General features: G+C 37.6%; 1 protein-coding gene across 5 annotated transcripts in view; it reads left to right on the forward strand.

The window, feature by feature from the left end:
* Positions 1–15552, forward strand: part of JAKMIP2 (janus kinase and microtubule interacting protein 2) — a 192773-nt gene that overhangs the window by 90872 nt on the left and 86349 nt on the right. The window contains exon 1 of one of the 5 annotated variants that reach the window (XM_044947510.2): positions 13808–14627. The exons of the other annotated variants lie outside the window; for them this stretch is intronic. The gene's annotated coding sequence lies outside the window, so the exon portion shown is untranslated. Of the gene's footprint in view, positions 1–13807; positions 14628–15552 lie in introns of those variants that run through there. 5 annotated transcript variants of the gene reach the window in all.

Genomic DNA, 15552 nt, shown 5'->3' on the forward strand with positions numbered 1-15552 from the left:
TTTTCCACAGTTTATTGTGATCCACGCAGTCAAAGGCTTTGGCATAGTCAATAAAGCAGAAATAGATGTTTTTCTGGAACTCTCTTGCTTTTTCGATGATCCAGCAGATGTTGGCAATTTGATGTCTGGTTCCTCTGCCTTTTCTAAAACCAGCTTGAACATCTGGAAGTTCACGGTTCACGTATTGCTGAAGCCTGGCTTGGAGAATTTTGAGTTAGTATACAAATATTTTATTCAAGTTAGCCTCTGTTGTAGAACCTTAAAAAACACAACATTTATCATAATTCAATAAGCTCTGAATATATACTTTTTCTCCTCTGACTTATTTCACTCTGTATAATAGGCTCTAGGTTCATTTACCTCATTAGCGCTGACTCAAATGCATTCCTTTTTATGGCTGAGTAATATTCCATTGTCTCCTGCATTGTATATATGTACCTCAGCTTCTTTATCCATTCATCTGTCAATGGACATTTAGGTTGCTTTCATGTCCTAGCTATTGTAAATAGAGCTCATGACAGCATTTTTTACAATAGTCAAGATGTGAAAATAATCTATTAACAGATTAATGAATAAAGATGTGATATATATATGTATATACTGATATATATGTAGCACATATATATATTATATATATATTATACATATATATACATACATATATATATACAGACATGCACACATAATGGAATACTGCTTAACCATAAAAAATTAAATAATGCCATTTGCAGTAACATGAGTGGACCTAGAGATTACCATACTAAGTGAAGTAAACCATATACAGACAAATATCATATGATATTACTTACATGTGGAATCTAAAATATAATAGAAATGAATTTATTTATAAAACAGAAACATACTTACAGATAAAGACTAGTGGTTACCAGTGGAGAGAGGGAAGGGGGGCAGCAAGATAGGGTAGGGGATTAAGACATATAAACTACTATGTATAAAATAAATAATATATTGTACAGTACAGGGAAATATAGTCATTATTTTGCAATAACTTGGAGTCTAATCTATAAAAATACTGAATCACTATGTTGTACACCTGAAACTAATATTATTTTGTAGTGCAACTATAATTTTAAAAAAGAGTTCTGAGTGTTAATACTGAACATCAGCTTGGTATGATTCTAAACTTGATCGTGAATACTCGTCTTTAGTCTGACTTTGAGAATGAGGGGAGAAAATCCTTCTGGTCCTGTATCTAAGAATGGTCACCTACTGAAACAAATTGGCTTGCTTGCATATACTTCTGTTTTATTCTGTTAGGTCTTCAAGTTAGCCTCTGTGGTAGAACCTTAAACAAACACAAGCTTTGTCATAATTGAATAAGCTCTGAGTCACATATTTATGTATTATTCTGGTCAGAAGGCCAAAAGGACATAAAACTTGACTTCTATGCCTGTCAAAAGAGTTTAGTTCTCTATATTTTATTTTCTTTCATGTATCAGTTTTTTCCATCTTTACTGTATTTTTTCAAAGTTGAACTCTGACTCTCAGCAACAAAGAAGGATGAATCTGAACAATTTCTAAGAGATAAGAAAGGCTTGAGAAAGATGCAGTCTCAAAAGGAGGTGTAACATGAAGGCACATTCAGGGAGGCAGGAGAGACTAAATTACACGTCAGACTGCAAAAGCTGCAGACGGAAGTCGTCAGCCACAAAGAGGGAGGGGGGAGGATGGCAAACAGTGGCTTTGACAAGCGTGGCCTATCCGTTTTCCAGGCAGTGGTGGGATCTGTAGGAATCTTGTTGAGGTGGCTCCTTTTCCTGTGTGGTCTCTCCTTCCCTCAGGAACTTCTGGCCTGAGGTAATGACTACCTGTGATGTAGGCAGCCCACCAAGGAGTCGTTTCTATTTCAGTTGCCCATAATCTGAATGTGATCCCCAAATTAACCACAAAGTCAAGATAGGAAGCACCGTAAAAGAAAGCAAGCTGCTGGCATCCCTCTCAAATGAACTTAATCTTCTCTAGCCAAAATAGAACTTTAAAGGAATTTTTTAAAGCTCAGTATTTTTCCAGTATAGTTTTAGCAACTGCCAGCAGACAACTCAACATTAAATCTGAGATCAAATGAGAGTGATCCTAATTTGACACCAGGAGAAAAGCTAAGTTCTAATGTGGCTATTCTGATTATCAGTTTAAATATATTAATTAATTGGCCATAAAAGTCTTTAATAAACTAGTTATTGAAAATGTTGTTAGAAGTCAGTATTTCTTTGAGAAGGAATGAACACCACAGATATGCTTGGTGGACTTGATTTTCTACTGAAATCTGATTTGTGTGAAATTAATTATAATTCTGAGTCTTTAAACCATTTAAATCATTCTGCTAACCTGAGTTTTTAACAATCCTTTGAAATTTTGATTTGACAGGCTAAGACTAAAGTGCAAAAATTTGAACTTAAAAATTACCATCAAAATAAATTTAAATTAATGTCTTTAAAAGAATGTAAATAGGGCATATTAATTTTAGTTCCATTTCTTTGACATTTTATGTCCCCAACCCCCTCACCAAAATAAAAAGATTAATTAAGCTTTCAGCGCTTCTTATTACAAAGAAATGTGTTTGCAAAATCTCTATGCCATCCCTAACCCCATGCATCATTCACCAGTCTATTTTATTCATTGCTTTTTAATTCTGGAAGATGAACAAGGAAAATGATTTGTAATTTGTAGCTATGACATAAATAGATGAGATTATTTCAGTGACTGCTTTCCATGGTCTCATCAACTGTCAGATGTCTAATAGTAATAATAATGCTAAAATTTATTGAGTTTTACTATGTGCCAATTACTATTTTATGTTTTTGCATATATTAGCTTATTTCATCTATGCAACAGCCCTTTGAGACAGAAATTAAAAGCTGGGAAGTGGAGGAGTTATGTAATGTGTCCTAGGTCACCCACTAAGTGGTTAGAGCTGGTTATCAAGCTTGGAATCTAACTGCAGAGTTCTTGCCCTGAACCATTATGCAGCATCATTTTCCCGTACTATTTAAGAATATGAGTATGTGATGATGTTTATAAATAGCTAACACTAAGGATAGGAAAAAAATATATATGACTTCTATTTTCATTAAACAAAAATCATCTACCATTTTGAATTGTATACAAAGTTGATGGTACAAATAATTGTTATTGTACTGTTTCATAAGACAGTGAAAGAAAAGCATCCACTCTAACTTAAAAGAAATCATTTGTTTTCATTTTTTCACAGTTTTACTGTATTTATCATCAGCGTTGGTGTTCACAGTTTTTCCTGTTATCATGAACTATTTTGTCAGTCTTATCAGTTCCCACAGACTTTTAAAAAGACAAATGTTGTGAAGCTAACTTGACAAAAGCAAGAAATCAGACCAAGATTGCGAGAGAGAGCAAAATAAGAGAAAGTTAGAGAGAGCTTCATTTTGTTTTCAGATGGATGCTTTTTCCGTAGTCCCAGGCCAAAAAACTGCAAGTGCCATTCTGTCTTCTAGTCGACCCTCAATCCATTCAGTCTTTCATTTAAAAACTATTCATTGTACACTGTGCTGTTTTTATGCTAGTCACTACTGGCTTTTTTTTTTTTTCCCTCACTAGTGATCAAAACCCAACACTATCCATTTTCATAGGGCTTCCATTTTAGTGAGGTATAAATATTGATCAACAAACAAACAAATATATAACCACAGGCTGTGATATGATTCTATTTAGAAGAAAATAGCTGATGCTGTGAAAACCTGCACTGGATAAGCCTGGCCTATTCCAGAAAAGCCAAGACTGCTTCTGTTGTAATTTCCTAAGGCAGCCGTGATGACCACAAACTTGGTGGCAAAGATGACAGACATGTATCCCCCTACAGTTATAGAGGCCAGCAATCGGAAATCAAGTTATTAGTAGAGCTGGTTCTTTCTGGAGGCTCTGTCTCTTCTAGCTTCGGGGGGTTGCTGCCAATACTTGGTCTTCCTTAGCTTGTAGAGGACTCACGCCAGTCTCAGCTTCCATTGTCCAGGCCTTCTCTCCTTTGCGTGCATGTGTGTGTTTGTGGGTAAATTTTTCTTTTCTTGAAAAGGATATTAGTCCTTGAATTGGGCTCACCCTAATCCAGCATGACCTCATTGATTACATCTACAGTGATGCTATTTCATAAGAAAGGTCACAGTCATAGGTACTGGACATTTGGACTTGACCATATCTTTCTTAGGGAGCACAGTTCAACCTACAGCAGCATCCTTGAGTCAGTTACATTTGACTTGATATCATTAGACTCTAAAGAAGAGAGGACCTTAACAGAGGGAATGGAGGTGTAAAGGCCCTGAGGCAGCAAGGGGCATTCTATTTGGGGAAAAAGAATTCTACTTGAGAGAAGGACACAGAAACAGATACATGTACAGGGGGTTTGAGGGTGACCAGAGCCTCCTTCTGGCCTCTTTTCTCTCCCTCCTTTGTCACCATCTTCCAGGCCAGTGCCTCACTTAAGAGGCACAGGTGCACACAGGCTCCCACGTGGAGTCCCCTCCCACAGGTGTGAACAGTACAAGCAGTTCCAGGGCTCCTTCCCCTGCTCCCTCTTGTTCAATCAGTGCTTCTAGTATCCTTGAGCAGAAATAGGGAAAACACTCCCCTCTTCTGGGAGAGGCTGTAGGAGAGAAAGTCTAGGCTTGGGTTGTGATACATGAACACAGAGTTTAGAAGAGAACAACTTAGGTTACATCCCAGCTCTGTAGCACCAACTTCATGCTTTCTAGCCTCAGTGTTGTCATCTGTAAAGTGGGGAGCGTAGTATCTATCTCAGAGTCTCATTGTGAAGTTAAATGAAATAAAGCATGTTCAAGCACTTTGTAAGCTTATACACTTGTTTAAAAAATGAAGAAGAAGAAGAAGAGACAGAGAGAGAAAGAATGCTTGGCGGTGCCAGGAACAAGAACGATTAAAAATCCTTGGCCTTTTAAGCCTAGCACAGTTCATGCAAATATCTTCCCAGTGACAGAATGAGCAGGGCTGGAAAAGGGGGGTTTATTAATAGAATTTCCTAATCTGTATACCTTGGAGGAGGTGAGAAGGTTAATAATAACAGTAACATTTAATCTGTGTACAGTGGAGAAAGTGGAGTTTTTTTTTTTTAATTGAAGGATAATCGCTTTACAGAATTTTGTTGTTTTCTGTCAAACCTCAACATGAATCAACCATAGGTATACATATATCCCCTCCCTTGTGAACCTCCTTTCCATTTCCCTCCCCATCCCACCCCTCTAGGTTGATACAGAGCCTCATTTGAGTTTCCTGAGCCATACAGCAAATTCTCATTGGCTATTTTACATATGGTAATACAAGTTTCCATGTTACTCTTTCCATACATCTCACCCTCTCTCCATGTCCATAAGTCTGTTCTCTGTCTGTTTCTCCATTGCTGCCCTGCCAATAAGTTCTTCAGTACCATTCTTCTCAATTCCATGTATATGTGTTAGAATACGATATTTATCTTTCTCTTTCTGACTCACTTCACTCTGTATTATAGGTCCTAGGTTCGTCCATCTCATCAGAACAGACTCAAGTGCATTCCTTTTTATGCCAGAGTAATGTTCCATTGTGTATATGTACCACAACTTCTTTATCTATTCATCTGTCAATGGACATCTAGGTTGCTTCCATGTTCCAGCTACTGTAAATAATGCTGCAATGAATAATGGGATACATGTGTCTTTTTCAGTTTTGGTTTCCTCAGGGTATATACCTAGGAGGGGGATTGCTGGGTCATGTTGCTGCTGCTAAGTTGTTTCAGTCGTGTCTGACTCTGTGCAACCCTATAGACAGCAGCCCACCAGGCTCTGGTGGTTTTATTCCTAGTGTTTTAAGGAATCTCCATACCATCTTCCATAGTGGCTGTATTGATTTGCATTCCCACCAACAGTGCAAGAATGTTCCCTTTTCCCCACATCCTCTCCAGCATTTATTGTTTGTAGACTTCTTGATGATGGCCATTCTGACCAGTGCGAGGTGATATCTCATTATAGTTTTGACTTGCATTTCGCTAATAATGAGCAATATTGAGCATCTTTTCATGTGTTCGTTAGCCATCTGTATGTCTTCTTTGGAGAAATGTCTCTTTAGATCTTTTTCCCACTTTCTGATCGGGTTGTTTGTTTTCCTGGCATTGAGTTGTATGAGCTGCTTGTATCTTTTGGAAATTAATCCTTTGTCAGTTGTTTCATTTGCTATTATTTTCTCCTATTCTGAGGGTTGGCATTTCACCTTGCTTATAGTTTCCTTTGCTGTGCAAAAGCTTTTAAGTTTAATCAGGTCCCACTTGTTTACTTTTGTTTTTATTTCCATTACTCTAGGAGGTGGGTCATAGAGGATCTTACTTTGATTTAAGTCATCGAGTGTTCTGCCTATGTTTTCCTCTAAGAGTTTTATAGTTTCTGGTCTTATATTTAGGTCTTTAATCCATTTTGAATTTATCTTTGTGTATGGTGTTAGGGAGTGTTCTAATTTCATTCTTTTACATGTATCTGTCCAGTTTTCCAAGTACCATTTATTGAAGAGGCTGTCTTTGCCCCATTGTATATTCTTGCCTCCTTTTTCAAAAATAAAGTACCCATAGGTGCATGGGTTTATTTTTGGGCTTTCTATCTTGTTCTACTGGTCTATATTTCTGTTTTTGTGCCAGTGCCATACTGTCTTGATGACTGTAGCTTTGTAGTATAATCTGAAATCAGGAAGGTTGATTCCTCCAGCTCTTTTCTTCTTTCTCAAGACTACTTTGGCTGTCGGGGTCTTTTGTGTTTCCATATGAATTGTGAAAACTTTTGTTCTAGTACTGTGAAAAATGCCATTGGTGATTTGATAGGGATCACATTGAATCTGCAGATTATGTTTAGTAGTATAGTCATTTTCACAATATTGATTCTTTCTACCCAGGAACACAGAATATCTCTCCATGAGTTTATGTCATCTTTTATTTCTTTCATTACTGTCTTGTAATTTTCTATGTATGGTTCTTTTGTCTCCTTAGGTAGGTTTATTCCTAGATATTTAATTCTTTTTGTTGCAATGGTGAATGGGATTGATTCTTTAATTTCTCTTTCTGATTTTTCATTGTTATTGTATAGAAATGCAAGTGATTTCTGTGTATTGATTTTGTATCCTGCAACTTTGCTAAATTCACTGATTAGTTCTAGTAATTTTCTGATACTATCTTTAGAGTTTCTATGTACAGTATCATGTCATTTGCAGTCAGAGCTTTACTTCTTTTTTTCCATCTGGATTCCTTTTATTTCTTTTTCTTCTCTGAATGCTGTAGGTAGGACTTCCAGAACTATGTTGACTAATAGTGGTGAAAGTGGATACCCTGTCTTGTTTCTGATCTTAAGGGGGATGCTTTCAGTTTTTCATTATTGAGAATAATGTTTGCTGTAGGCTTATCATATATGGCCTTTACTATGTTGAGGTAGGTTCCTTCTATGCCCGTTTTTTTGAAGAGTTTTAATCATAAATGGCTGCTGAATTTTGTCAAAGGCTTTTTCTGCATCTATTGAGATTATCATATGGTTTTTATCTTTCATTTTGTTAATATGGTGTATCACATTGATTGATTGGCATATATTGAAGAATCCTTGCATCCCTGGAATAAACCCAACTTGATCATGGTGTATGAGCTTTTTGATGTGTTGCTGAATTTTGTTTGCTAAAATTTTGTTGAGGATTTTTGCATCCAGGTTCATCAGTGATATTGGCCTGTAGTTTTCTTTTTGTGTGTTGTCTTTGTCTGGTTTTCGTATCAGGGTGATGGTAGCTTTATAGAATGAGTTTGGAAATGTTCCTTCCTCTGCAGTTTTTTTAAAGAGTTTTAGAATGATAGTCATTAGCTTTTTTCTAGATGTTTGATAGAATTCTCCTGTGATGCTATTTGGTCCTGGGCTTTTGTTTTTTGGGAGATTCTTGATCACAGCTTCAATTTCAGTACTTGTAATTGGGTTGTTCATAATTTCTATTTCTTCTTGGTTCAGTCTTGAAAGATTAAACTTTTCTAAGAATCTGTCCATTTCTTCCAGGTTATCCATTTTATTGCCATATAGTAGTTCATAATAGTCTCTTATAATCCTTTGTATTTCTGCATTGTCTGTTGTAACCTCTCCTTTTTCATTTCTAATTTTGTTGATTTGATTCTTCTCTCTTTTTTCCTTGATAAGTCTAGGTAAAGGTTTGTCAATTCTGTTTATCTTCTCGAAGAACCAGCTTTTAGTTTTATTAATTTCTACTATTGTTTCTTTCATCTCTTTTTCATTTATTTCATTATGATTTATTTCCTTCTACTAATTTTGGGGGGTTGTTCTTCTTTTTCCAGTTGTTTTAGTTGTAAAGTTAGGTTGTCTATTCGATGCTTTTCTTGTTTCTTGAGGTAGGATTGTATTGCTGTAAATTTCCCTCTTAGAACTGCTTTTGCTGCATCCCATAGGTTTCAAGTTGTCATGTTTTCATTGTCATTTGTTTCTAGAAAAGTTTTGATTTCCCTTTTGATTTCTTTAGTAACCTGTTGGTTATTTATAAATGTGTTGTTTAATCTCCATGTGTTTGTGTTTCTTACAGTTTTTTCTTGTAATTGATATCTGGTCTCATGGTGTTGTGGTTGAAGAAGATGCTTTCAATTGAAGAAGATTTCAATTTTCTTAAATTTACTGAGGTTTGATTTGTGGCACAAGATGTGGTCTATCCTGGAGAATGTTCCATGTGCACTTGAGAAGAATGTACCTTCTTCTGCATTTGGATGCAGTGTCCTGAAGATATCAATGAGATCCATCTCATCTAGTGTATCATTTAAGACTTGTGTTTCCTTATTAATTTTTTGTTTTGATGATCTGTCCATTGGTGTGAGTGGGGTGTTAAAGTGTCCTACTATTATTGTGTTACTGTCAATTTCTCCTTTTATGTCTGTTAGTGTTTATCTTATGTATTGAGGTACTCCTTTATTGGGTGCATAGATATTTACAATTATTATGTCTTCCTCTTGGATTGATCCCTTGGTCATTATATAGTGTCCTTCCTTATCGCTTATGATCTTCTTTATTTAGGATCTATTTTGTCTGATATGAGGATTGCTACTCCAGCTTTCTTTTGCTTCCCGTTTGCATGGAATATATTTTTCCGTTCTCTCACTTTTAGCCTATATGTGTTGAGGTCTGAGGTGGGTTTCTTGTAGACAGTGTATGTATGGTCTTGTTTTTGTATCTATTCAGCCAGTCTGTGTCTTTTGGTTGGAGCATTTAATCCATTTAAATTTAAAGTAATTATTGATATATATGTTACTATTGCCCTTTTCTTAATTATTTGGGGTTGATTTTGTAGCTCTTTTTCCTTCTCTTGTATTTCTTGACTATATAAGTCCCTTTAACATTTGCTGTAAAGCTGGTTTGGTGGTACTCACTTCTCTTAACTTTTGCTTTTCTGAAAAGCTTTTGATTTCTCCATCAATTTTGAATGAGATGCTTGCCAGGTATAATGATTTTGGTTGTAGATTTTCCCCTTACAGTACTTTAAATATATCCTGCCATTCCCTTCTGGCCTGCAGAGTTTCTGCTGAACTATCAGCTCTTATGCGTATGGGGTTTCCCTTGTATGTTACTTGTTGCTTTTCCCTTGCTGCTTTTAATGTTCTTTCTTTGTGTTTAGTCTTTGTTAGTTTGATTAGTATGTGTCTTGGTGTGTTTCTCCTTGGGTATATCCTGTATGCGACTCTTTGTGCCTCTTGGACTTGATTGACTCTTTCCTTTTCCATGTTGGGGAAATTTTCAACTATTATCTCTTCAAAAATTTTTTCATACCCTTTCTTTTTCTCTTCTTCTTTTTCTTCTGCTGCTGCTGCTGCTAAATCGCTTCAGTCGTATCCGACTCTGTGTGACCCCATAGATGGCAGCCCACCAGGCTCCCACGTCCCTGGGATTCTCCAGGCAAGAACAGTGGAGTGGGTGGCCATTTCCTTCCCCAATGCATGAAAGTGAAAAGTGAAAGTGAAGTCGCTCCGTTGTGTCCTTCTCTTAGCCACCCCATGGACTGGGATCCCTATAATTTGAATGTTAGTGCATTTGATATTGTCTCAGAAGTCTCTGAGACTATCCTCAGTTCTTTTCATTCTTTTTACTGTATTCTGCTGTTCAGAATGCCACCATTTTATCTTCCAGCTCACTAATTCATTCTTCTGCTTCAGATATTCTGCTATTGATTCCTTCTAGAGTATTTTTAATTTCAGTAATCGTGTTGTCTCTTTATGTTTATTCTTTAATTCTTCTAGGTCTTTGTTAATTGATTCTTGCATTTTCTCCATTCTGTTTTCAAGGTTTTTTTAATCATCTTTACTATCATTATTCTGAATTCTTTTTCAGGTAGTTTGCCTATTTCCTCTTCATTTATTTGTACTTCTGTGTTTCTAGTTTGTTCCTTCATTTGTGTAGTATTTCTCTGCCTTTTCATTATTTTTTTTCACTTATTGTGTTTGAGGTCTCTTTCTCTCAGGCTTCAAGGTTGAATTCTTTCTTTCTTTTGGTTTCTGCCCTCCTAAGGTTGGTCCAGTGGTTTGTGTAAGCATCATATAGGGTGAGATTTGTGCTGAGTTTTTGTTTGTTTTTCCTCTGATGGGCAAGGCTGAGTGAGGTGGTAATCCTGTCTGCTGATGATTGAGTTTGTATTTTTGTTTAGTTTGTTATTTATATGAGGCATCCTGCACAGGGTGCTACTGGTGGTTGGGTGATATGGGGTCTTCTATTGAAGTGGTTTCCTTTGTGTGAGTTCTCACTATTTGATACTCCCTAGGGTTAGTTCTCTGGTAGTCTAGGGTCTTGGAGTCAGTGCTCCCACTCCAAAGGTTCAAGGCTTGATCTCTAGTCAGGAATAAAGATTCAACAAGTAGTTTGTTATGGCGTTAAGTGAGATTTAAAAAAATATCCAAAAATGAGAAACCAAAGATGAACGCCAAACAAATGGCAGTTACATCAGGCAAATAATAATAAAAATAATAGAATGTACACATATACATATACACCCATAAGCAAAATCAGAACAGTCCAACAAAAATAAAGTACAGTAGATTGACCTGGTGAACAAAGGAAACCAAAAATTATATCTATCAGAACAAAACTAACTAAAGCACAAACTGGAAAACAAAACTAAAGCAAGGTGCCAATTGGGGAATAAAGCAATGAAAATAAAACTAACAAATATGTTAAGGGGAAAGGAAAGAAAGAATAGATATGCAAAGTTAAATAAAGATAGATAAAGACATATACATTAAAGATTAACTGCAAGGGGAAAAGAACAGTAGGAAAAGCAAACAAAAGAATAAACAAGAGTTAATATTAATCATTTTGATAACTGAGTTTATGTACAGTGGTTTATGGGTAACACTAGTTTTTTCCTGTAAAATCTCCCTCAATGCTTACATCTCCTAAACCCCTTTTCATTTTTTTTTAACTTTTTATTTCATATTGGAGTATAGTCTATTAACAATCCTGTGATAAGCTCAGGTGTTCAGCAGAAGGACTCAGCCATACATATACATGTATCCATTCTCCCCCAAACTTCCCTCCCATCCAGGTTGCCACATAACATTGAGCAGAGTTCCCTATGCTGTATAGTAGGACCTTGTTGGTTATCCATTTTAAATATAGCAGAGCATCACATTCTTAAAAGTGTGCAAAGAGAGGTGAATGAAGAGTTCAAAGTAGGGTCCACAGATCATAAGAAATAATCTGCATGGACATCTGTCTGCCCAGAAACATCCCTTACTTATTCTGGGGATTATTGTTTACACTCTTTAAAAGGCTTCCTGAGGGAGCCACCAAGTTCCCCTTTCAAAATAAAACTCATGTATCAGGGGCATGGGAGCATCTGAAAACACAAACTATCTGCTAGCATGTTGGCAGGAGTGGTTTATCATGTTTACGCTTCTTTGGAAGGCTGAGTGGAGTGAAGCACTGGGCCAGAAGATGGTGACAAAGGAGTGTGAGAAAAGAGGCCAGAAGGAGGCGTCAGTCACCCTCAGCCCCCAAGGAAAATCCTAGGAGACAGGAAAGAAGCAGAAGAGATTTTTTTTTCACCCAGGATTGACCTGTCCACTCTGCGGGTCTCAGCTTTCCCAGAGACAGATTAAAGCATGTCACTGTTGGAGCTGTCGTCAGGGTGGGGCTTATCACACAGAGGATGACACAGTGTTTCTTGCAGTGGCCAGGCTGCCACACAGCTCTGGAGAATGGCCTGCAGGCTAACCCACATTTGAGAAGGGAGGGGTTGAGTGATCTTCCCCAGAGGGTTTGGAGTAAATGATAGGAAGCATGTAGGATACCTTTTTGTTTTTGTTTGTTGTTTTTGTGGGGGTTGGCCAGACCATGTGGCTTGTGGGATTTTAGTTCCCCAACCAGGGATTAAGCCCAGGCTCTCAGCAGTGAGAGCACACAGTCCTAAACATTGGATTGCCAAGGAATTCCGTAGGAAGCCCTTTTGATTCCTGAACAAGGTGGAACCCTTCACCCATATCTTTCCAAAATGTATTGTGATTTCATATACATACATGTCCACATAAAGTATATGTGTGTGTTTATTAAAAATTACACTTTGTGTTTCATTCATCTTGCTTTTTTGATTCAATGATACATCTTGAAGTGCAGCTAGTCTAATTGGTCATTGTATCTAGGTATGTGTGTTATAACTATTGCATACGAGCTTATAGACTGGATACGTTGTTGATGTTTAGTCACTGAGTCATGTCTATCTCTTGTGACCTCATAGACTGCAGCATGCCAGTCTCCTCTGTCCTTCACTATCTCCCAGAATTTGCTCAAATTCATATCCATTGAGTTGGTGATGCTGTCTAACCGTCTCATACTCTGCTGCCTTCCTCTCCTTTTGCCTGCAATCTTTCCCAGCATCAGGGTCTTTTCCAATAAGTCAGCTCTTCCCATCAGGTGGCCAAAGTATTGGAGCTTCAATTTAAGCATCAGTCCTTCCAGTGAACATTCAGGGTTGATTTTCTTTAGGATTGACTGGTTTGATCTACTTGCAGTCCAAGGACTCTCAAGAGTCTTTTCCAGCACCACAATTTGAAAGCATTAATTCTTCGGCACTCAGCCTTCTTTATGATCCAATCCTTACATCTGTACCTGACTACTGGAAGAACCATAGCTTTGACTATATGGACCTTTGTCAGCCAGGTGATATCTCTGCTTTTTATTATGCTATCTAGGTTTGTCATAACTTCCTTTCCAAAGAGCAAGCATCTTTTAATTTCATGGCTGCAGTCACTGTCCACAGTGATTTTGGAGCTCAAGAAAATAAAATCTGTCCCTGCTTCCACTTTATAGCTGTGGTGTACTGTCCTCTTAGATTTAAGCTTTCCAAGTGGTGGGGATAGCTGCGGTGCATAACACAGTGCCTTTCTTAGGATGTTTACTCAGTCACTTCAGATTCCTTGCAACCCCATGGACTATAGCTCACCAGGCTCCTCTGTCCATGGCATTTTCCAGGCAAGAATACTGGAGTGAGTTACCATTTCCTTCTCCAGGAGAGCTTCCCAGTCCAGTGGGAGCTTAATAAATTTCACAGACAAATAGTATAGTGCACTCTTTTATACATGAGTCAACCCTGTGTGACTTTGCGTCTCAGCTTAGCAACTGATTGCTTATAATTTTGACCAAACACCAATTTAGAAAGGATTAACAGCAGTTTATATCTGGTCCCTCTTACTAACTCTACAGCTCCCACCCTGACCTAAATCACCACCATCTTTAAGCTGGATTTTTGCAGAGGCTTCCGAGGCAGTCTCCTTACTATCCACTCTTATGCAAATTCTTCTACTCTAACCACTGGAGTCAGTGAGATGCTAAAACTGAAGCCAGATGAGGGCACCTCTCCTGTCAAATCCTACAGTGGGACCTCACTCTGAGTAAAAGCCCAAGTCGATGTAAAACGGCCTAAAAAGTACAGTGTGGTTTGCACACACTGCCCTCCCATTAATGCCTGCCCTCAGCTTGGCTGCTGTCCTAATTTGCTTATTCCCTCCTGCCTGGCTGGCCTCCTGCAGTTCCTGGAACTTGGATGTCTGTACCCACTGCAGAGCTCCTGTACTTGCCCTGCACTCCTGGAACACTTCTGCCCAGGCGTCTGAGTGGCTCACCCCATCCAGTCTTCAGCCAGATAGCACATGCTTGTCTAGGCTTTCTGTTATCTAAAATCTGAACCCACCTGAACACTTCCCATCACCTTCCGTGCTTTTATTGTTTCCCATAAAACTTTGTCATAATCTAGCAGAGTACTTACTTATTATGCTTATTGTGTGCCTCTCCTAACTAATACATTATCTCCATGAGCTGGAGACATATGTCTGTTTTCATTTATTTACTCAGTGCCAAGACCAGTGTTCAGCAGCTATTACGTGTTCAATAGACATTTGCTGAATAAACCAACGTTTAAAAAAAGCTCTTACTTGATGCATACATTGCTAAACACTTCACCTGCATTATTCTGTGGAATTTTCACTACCACCCTCCAAGGAAGGCCTGAATGACAGAATGAAGACATGGGCTCTACAGTCAAACATCTTGGAATAAATCTTCCCCCGTCAGTACTTGCCAGCTCAGAGCCGAATGAAGGTCAGTCATTCATCTTCACTAAGTCACTGATAGTCCATCTGAATGAATACAAGGGAAATATTACTGATTACTTACCATTGGTTGTATTTTGTCAGACTGTCTGAAGCAATCAGATCAACATTATAAGAAGTTTTTCAACCACAGCCCCAGATTCAGGCTTCCAATACCATCTTATTTAATTATCTATCTCATGTGATCATTTAAGACTTAATAGCTATTTTGTGTGCACTGTTTTGCAGGAGTAAAGCACTCCCTTGTCTTACCCTATTTCACACAGGAAGAACGTTAACTGCTAGGTTATAAGCACCCTGAAAAATGGGATTTATCTGTGAAATGCCCTAAGTGACTACTTCAGTCAGGGCTCAGTGCATTGCTACAATAATGATACACAACCTTGTGTTAAATCTTTTAAATGCTCTGGATAAGAAATGTGTTTGCAACCTTATGCTTTGATTTCTATAGAGCAGGACTTGTTTTTGATTCATCTGAGAATTTTAAAGCTAATAATAGTTATAGAACAGGAAAAAAAAAAAGATATTCCCTTTCTGATTCTAAAGGAAAGACAAGTGCTGTGTATTAGTTAAAATGAATGTTGCTGAATCAGGCTGACCTGATTTTAAATTCTGTCAGACACATTATAGGTTCTAGAGAAACAACTGAGTCAATGAATGGCATAGACATACAAACTTTGTACAGTTGCACAAATTTTCAGTTTTTAATTTCTTCTCTTGTGCAATGGGAAAATTATATCAACATCATGAGTGTGTTTTAGAGAAAGACTATATGTGCAGTGGTTCATACTGTGCTTGACCCGTAGAAAAATGTCAATAGAATTATTGTTAAACAGGTTTTCAGTCTATAGCTTAGCATGTGGAACCCTTCTCCCCAAAATTTAGTGTTTTAATGAGGTGTAAGAATAGAAACA

The sequence above is a fragment of the Bubalus bubalis genome, chromosome 9 (assembly GCF_019923935.1).
Source record: "Bubalus bubalis isolate 160015118507 breed Murrah chromosome 9, NDDB_SH_1, whole genome shotgun sequence".
Taxonomy (NCBI): Eukaryota; Metazoa; Chordata; class Mammalia; order Artiodactyla; family Bovidae; genus Bubalus; species Bubalus bubalis.